Raw genomic sequence first — 8,091 nt, 5'->3', positions numbered from 1 at the left:
ACCAAAGGCACTGCTCCAGCCAGCCAGAACTTCAGAGGAGCCCTATGCATCTCAAAACCATCTGATCTGCCTCGTGGATAAAAGGGGGAAGCATTTATACATCGGCTTCCTTTCCACATGCATCAAAGGCAGCCCCATAGGTGTCAGGCCCCCAGGTTTCCAGGTTACACATGTGTGAGTCCTGAGCAGGGCCTTTCCTCTGGTTAGAAAGCAAGAGGTAATATATTGCAGACCTGAGGTGAGGCACTGTCAGGTTGCACTTCAGTGGAGATGGTCAAAGCTTGTGTGAACTGGTCACTGCAACAGTGGCTGGAATAAGTGGTGGGGCCAGGAAGACTGTGGGTTGGACACAGTCCATAATACATGTATACGTAAAACATGCCACAGGGCGATTTGAGCTAGAACGTGTAGATAGACCTGGGTGAAAAAGCTCCAGTGTTGGACAGATAACTCAAAAGGCCTGTTGCATAACATAACAAGTAGCATCAAATTCCAGTGGGAAGGAAGGAAGCTCATCTCATGTAATCCTACTGGCTTCTCCGCTCTCCTCAAATGTGGTTCTGTGCTGGGCTCCTGATTAACTAAGTTTTCTCTCTTATTCTCCATGCCACTGATCCCAATCATTTGTGGCCTTCTGCAGACTAAAATCATAATTACCTGAACGCTTAGAGCTCTTCCTTTGGCCAGGCAATAGCCCATGTCACTGCTTCTAGGACTGAGCCGAGTATCTGAAAATCCAAGCCCTCTGTCTGGGCCTGCTGGACTTGTTTCCATCAGAGCAATGGCTTTGGGAATACTAAGCAAGTTATCCTGACCAGGTACCTCCTCTCAAGGAGAGAGGGGTGCATCATCTGAAGTCACAGGGACAATTGGTGCTCAGTTAAAGCCCATAAGAATTAGAAACCAGGATCGCCACAGAAATACAAAGGACAAAACAAAGTCAATGAACAATTCAAATTTTAAAAATAATAACTTTTCTACCACAGATAAAGATGAAAGCAAGAGTAAACCTATGATCTTTCTTATTCTTGGCAATAGCTCCTCTCTCTCAGAGTTCCCTAAACATTCTCATAAATTCCAGAAGAGCTGATGTTTGCCAAAGAGAATTATTCTACTTAACACCTAGTCGAAGTGATGGTGAATGAAGTCGGGCAGAGGGCCCTGTTCTCTGTCAAGAAGTAAGTAGCACAAGAAATCTTTCCCCTAAATGTTTATCATTTAATTGCTTTTCCTAAAGGGTTTTTAGGTTGATGGAGGCTGGACGCAACACAGTATTAGCAGTACCTGAGGTTGTGTGCCATTGCCCTAAAATCAGGTTGGAAAAATGCAGGCATATCTTGTTTTATTGAAAGTCACTTTGTTGTGCTTTTTACAAATTGAAGGTTCAAGATGTCAGCAGAGGAAGTAACAGCAGCTGTGGTGGAAATAGCAAGAGAACTAGAATCAGGTGTGGAGCCTGAAAGTATGACTGAATTTCTACCATCTCCTGGTAAAACTTGATGGATGAGGAGTTGCTTCTTGGTGATGAACAAAGAAAGTGGTTTCTTGAGATGGAATGTACTCCTGGGGAAGATGCCATGAAGCTGAAGATTGTTGAAATGACAACGAAGGATTTAGAATACGATTTAAACTTAGTCAATCAAGCAGCAGCAGGGTTTGAGAGAATTGACTCCAATTTCAAAAGAAGTTTTGTGGGTAAAATGCTATCAAACAGCATCACGTGCTGCAGAGAAACAGTATGGGAAGGAAGAGTCACTGAATGCGGCAGACTTCATTGTTGTCCTACTTTAAGAAATTGCCACAGCTCCCCAACCTACAATAGCCTCCATCCTGATCAGTCAGCTGCTGTCTGTGATTGGCTGAAAGCTCAGACAATGGATAGCAGTTTTTTAGCAGCGAAGTATTTTTTTAATGTTTATTTTTTATTTTTGAGAGCCAGAGAGCATGTGCACAAGCAGGGGAGGGGCAGAGAGAGAGGGGGACAGAGGATCCAAAGCAGACTCTGTGCTGTCAGCAGCGAGCCCGATGTGGGGCTGGAACTCACGAACTGTGAGATCATGACCTGAGCTGAAGTTGAATGCTTAACCGACTGAGCCATCCAGGCTCCACAGCAACAAAGTATTTTTAAATTAAGGTGTGAACTTTTTTTTACATATAATTCTATTGCAAACTTAATAGACTACAGTGTAAACATAACTCTTATTATGTACCAAGAAACCAAAAAATTCATTTGACTTGCTTTTTTGTGATATTTGCTTTATTGCAGGGGTCTGACCAAACCTGCAGTATCTCGAGGTATGCCTATACACCTGTTTTCTCATTTGATCCTTATAAAAAGCCCATGAGATTGATATAGGATGACAAAATGAGAGGTTTCTCAGAAGTCACATGTCTTCCTGGAGTCTCAGAAGGACCCACCCCAGAAAGTCTCACCTTGGGAAGAAGAGACTTAACTCAAGTATAGTTGCTCAAGAATCTGTCAGAGACACTGGAACATCATCTCTCTGCTGGGCCAGCCAAAGGGCAGCAGCCAGGCACCGGATTAGCTCTTTTTACTTCAGAGGAAGTCTCATATGAGAAGCTCTTCTCATGAATGTGTGGGGGTGTGGGAATAGGCTGCACGCATCAAGGATACAGTACTAAGTGCATGCAATGGTAGCATCATTCCCCAGGGCTTGTCTACTGAAGAGCTTGGAAACATTTAATTACCATGTAACCTTTGATTAGGAACAAAATAATTCTGAAAATTCCAAATGTCATTAACCAAACAAGAAAGCAGCATGATATACAACACACTTTAAAAATTGGTGAAAGGAAGTAGAAAATTCTAACACTGTATACAATGTAGAACATTGTATCTACATTCTAACCATTGTAATACAACATGATAACCCCTAAACTCTTTAGCCATACTAAAAATTCATCAACATCTGGAAGTCTAATCCTCCCAAGTCTGGGCAACAGCAGACTGGATGAATGCCTCTATTTCCCTCTTCAAAGATTTTTGCAACTGCTATAGAAAACAAATAGATGAAATGGAGAAAGTGGATAATGGGGCTAATCACTGAAAGAAGTGAGGCCTGCCCTTTGAGAAATGTTACAGAGAGCCCTTCAGGCTGAAATGAAAGAATACTAGACAGCAACTCAAATCCACATGAAGGAATACAGCACATGGATAAAGTGAACAACCTAAGTAAATATAAAAGACATTAATCAATGAAAATGAGGAAATTGTTGCCAACCCTACAGAAATAATAAGGATTATAAGAGAATACTATCAACAACTGTATGCCAATAAATTCGACAATGTAGATGAACTGTATAAATTCCTAGAAACACAAAGATTACCAAAAATGACTCAGGAAGAAACAGAAAATCCAAACAAACTGAAGTAGAGAGATTGAATTAATAATCAAAAACCTCCCCCAAAAAGAAATGGTGAACCAGATGGTTCTACCAAACATTTAAAGAAGAATTAATACCAGTCCTTCTCAAATTCTTCACAAAAATAGAAGAGGAGAAAATACTTCCTGACTCATTCTATGAGGCCAGCATTACCCTGAGACCAAACCCAGACGAAGACTTCAAAAGAAAACTATACATCAATATCCCTTATGAGCATAAATGTAAAATATTCCATAAAATACCAACAAACCAAATCCAGCAGCATACTAGGAGGATTATATATTGTGACCCTGTGGGATCTATCCCAGGAACACAAATATAGCTCAATGTAAAAATATTAATAATGTAATACAACACATGAATAAAATGAAGGTTTAAATAAAGGTCGTATCAATTGATGCAGAAAATTATTTGACAATATTCAACCTACTTTCATGATAAAAGACACTCATCAAACTAGAAATAGAAGGGAACTTCCTCAACATGATAAATGACACCTGTGAAAACCCTATAGTTAACATTATACTCACTGTTGAAACAAAGCTCTCTCCCTAAGATCAGGAACAAGACAAGGAAGCCACTTGCTACTCCTGGAATTGTATTGGAACTTCTGGCCATAGCAATTAGGCAAGAAAAAGAAACAAAAGGTAGCCAGTTGAGAAGGAAGAAGCCACAGTAATCAAAATAGTGTGGTACTGGCAGAATGACAGACGTAGAGACAAAACAGAATAGAGGGTCCAGAAATAAACCTTCACATATGTGGTCAAGAAGGTGATTTGCAAAGAAAGTTCCAAGATAATTCAAGGGGGAAAGGATAGTCTTTTCATCAATGAAAACAATATTGAAATATCATTTTTACCTACCCATCCTCCTCTCTGTTTAAATGCAAAGAAATGCATAGAATATTTTTCTAATATTAATAGCAATGTTTTAGATGGTAAGATTTAGGGAAGCTTTTCAGGCATTTATTATACTTTGTATAGTGTTTGCATTTCTTATAATGAGCATGTATAAGTTTTGAAGTGGTTTTAGTTAAAAAATAAAACTGGAAGTAAATATGCAAGATGACAATAAAGAGGAATTTTTTTCTTCTTTGTACTTTTCAGCATTTTTTAACCACCCCCCAACCCTCTCCCAAACCATCACCTATTTTTTAGTGTATTTTGATTCTTGAAATAACACACTTCCAGTTTTGCATTTTTCCTTCACATTCCTGCATCCATCCTTATCTCTGATTTCCCAGTCCTACCCATGTTCTAGGTTCAGCTCAAACACATCCTCTTCTTGGGCGGCACTGGAGCATATTGGCTAAGTGCCCACAGTGGGACACTGCTGGAGCAGATGTGCGGTCCAACAGGCCCAAAAGTAGGTTTCTCCCATTACTAGCTCTATGACTTTAGGCAAGTCACTTAATCTTTCTGAGACTCGGTTTCCTCCTCTATAGTAGAACAGATGATCTATCTCACTGGAGTTTTTAAAGAATTAAATTAGATCATAACATGTAAAGTGCTCAACAATAATAAATTTGTGTCGACGATAATAATACTGTTATTCCTCCAGACCTCCCTAAAGCAATCATTAGCCCTACAAATAGTCAGTCCTTATTAATTCAGTTTGGTTCCATGTGGGAAATTATAACTACCTTTGGGAGAAATAGTTTTACCCATTCATCCCTTAATGAAAGCCAGAGCCCTCAGGAAAACATACTTCATGATGCCCACACCTGCTTCTTCCTCTTTTTAGTCCAAGCAAACTAATGGTATCTAGGCTTCTTGAAAGCTTGGTTTAAAAAAAGGAAGAAGGATGGGGTGCCTGGGTGGCTCAGTCGGTTAGGCACCCAACTTCAGCTCAGGTTGTGATGTCACCATCCATGAGTTCGAGCCCTGCGTCGGGCTCTGTGCTGACAGCTCAGAGCCTGGAGCCTGCTTCGGACTGTGTGTGTGTGTCTCTCTCTGCCCCTCCCCTGTTCATGCTCTGTCTCTCTCTGTCTCAAAAATAAAATAAAACATTAAAAAATAACAAAAAAAGGAAGAAGGAGATGGGGAAGAGGAGGAGGAGGAAGAGGAAGAAGGAGGAGGAGAAGAGAAAAGGTAATCTCATCTATCAGCCTCCACACTTCACAATGAGATGGGTATGGGCTGTCTGGGGTCTGTACTTAGTGAAGGAAACATTGACTTATCAGAGAGCTCAGTGTTCAAATACTCATATTGTAGTCATGATTTCTGTTCAAGCCTGAGGTGAGCAGGATGAACCAATGTTGGACTTGAACATATCTGTCCTATCACTCTTTACTCCTGCAAGCTACTGGGGACTGCAGTCTTCATGACAGGGTCATCCTCTGGCAGCCAGCTCTCGAAGGGCACCTTGCTCAGGGAGACTGACATCAAAGTGAGAGTGCCTTTCGGAGTACCAGCTTCTTTTCCTCACTGAAAGACAGATTTCCATCGGTGTTGCCAAATATGTAAGTACTTTCCTTTAGGAACACTTATGAAAGACTACGTTTTCACAGGAAACCAGGGCCACCCAAAGCAAAAATCTTCACCTTTAACTGTTTAAGAACAATTGCCCACTCGCTTTCTATTTGTTTACTTTTTCCTCCTCCATAAGAAATTTAAAGGATATTTTTGCTAGTGGTAGGTTGTATTTTTCCAGAGGCAAACAGTTTTAGTTTTGAGTTCTAAACTAAGGTTTGGAGACTGTCCATGGAACAAGCATTTTACAAGAAGACCAGACACGAGCTCACGCAGAGGACATAGTTGGATAGTTCAGTAGCAAAGCACAAACACATCTCAGCAGTAGGAAAGCAGACATGGAAATTCCCTGCCCACCTGACACCTCATCCAAGATAGGCAGAATCGAAGCCTGCAAAATGTGATCCTTTAACACAGTTCTCCAGCTCAAAGAAAGGGGTCATTGTGTCAGTTCAGGTCCTCCTAGAGCATATGCCAAGATGGGATTCAACATGCAAGAACTTATTGAGAAACATGTTTACGAAGGGTGAAGGGGAGAACGAACAGGAATAGTCAGACTCAGATTACGACGCAGGTCTGTCTCCTGTGAAAAGGGAAAGGGAAGGAAGGAAGATTGGGCAGCAAGAGCTTCAAACTGCAGATGAGTTCTGAGAAATTATTGACCACACTGATGGAAATTCCCGCAGTACAGATTGCCTGTTAGAGGAGGCCCACCTTGGGCAGAAATGGCCTGGCTCTGGTACCCCCACTGTGTTCATTCATTGGCTAGGAGCAGCCAGAGAGCGTGTAGCCTTGTGTGAATGTTGCAGCACATCTAAAGGTGTGGCGGCCCAGGCGCCTGGGTGGCTCAGTCGGTTAAGCGTCTGACTTCGGCTTAGGTCATGATCTCACGGTCGGTGAGTTTGAGCCCCGCGTTGGGCTCTGTGCTGACAGCTCAGAGCCTGGAGCTTGCTTCAGATTCTGAGTCTCCCTCTCTCTCTGACCCTCCCCTGTTCATGCTCTGTCTCTCTCTGTCTCATAAATAAACATTAAAAAAAATTTTTTTAAATAAATAAATAAAGGTGTGGCGACCAGTGGCTCTCAGCTATGTTCTTGGTAGAAGATTCTCTGGAAGAGTGATCTGTATAGGTATACAGCTACCACAATCATTCACTCAATTATGCATCCTGGGAGTCATGACTCATCCCTATCTCTAAGACCCAATCTACTGGCAAGTTCCTAACCATTTTACCTCCTAAGTATCCTTCATGTCTGTCCATTTCTATCTCCTTCACCACTACCACCATCATCTTGCTCCCATCTGGTGGCCATCTTTCTTTTCTTTTTTCTTTTTTTTTTTTAATGTTTATTTTTGAGAGAGAGAGAGAGAGAGAGAGACTGTGAGCAGGGGAGGGGGAGAGAGAGAGGCAGACACAGAATCCAAAGCAGGCTCCAGGCTCTGAGCTGTCAGCACAGAGCCCCACATGGGGCTCGAACCCATGGACCGTGAGATCATGACCTGAACCGAAGTGGATGCTTAACCGACTGAGCCACCCAGGCGCCCCCAGAACAGCCTTTTAAAAATAGAAATCAGGGTACTTGGGTGGCTCAATTGGTTAAACTTCCAACTCTTGGTTTCAGCTCAGATCATGATCTCAGTTTTGTGAGATGGAGCCCTGCATTAGGCTCTGCACTGGCAGTGTGGAGCCTGCTTAGGATTCTCCCTCTCCCTCTATCTCTGCCCCTCTCCCACTCACTCTGTCTCTCTTAAAATAGATAAATAAAAACAAAAAAAAATACAAATCAGATCTGCTTAAACAACATCAGTGATCATAGGATAAGGACCTAAGTCCTTAGCATGACCTTCAAGGCCCTGTTACAGCTTTAGCCTCCTGTGGACTTGGGTTGTCCTTCCTCTCTCTGCTCCCTCTGAGCATCAGATAGATATCTGATAGATATCAGATAGACAATCTAACCTGCTTCCAGTTCCCCAAATGTTCCAAGTTCTTTCCTGCCTCTGGACCCTTGCATATGTTGTTCCCTCTCCCAGTCATCTCTTCTCCAACCCTATGCCCCTTTACTCAGTTAACTAACCCTCATTCCTTTGCTACCAGTTCAAATATCATTTCTTTCTGCCTTCTTTGACCCTCACACAAATCCAAATCCTTTGTCATTCTCTCTCATAAGTGAATTAAATGCACTTTTGCAGCATTTAGGATGGTATTCTAAATTTGAC

This window comes from Puma concolor, chromosome A1 (assembly GCF_028749965.1).
Source record: "Puma concolor isolate L17-30 chromosome A1, mPumCon1.1.hap2, whole genome shotgun sequence".
NCBI classification, from domain to species: Eukaryota; Metazoa; Chordata; class Mammalia; order Carnivora; family Felidae; genus Puma; species Puma concolor.
Note: the sequence above shows the minus strand (reverse complement) of the source record.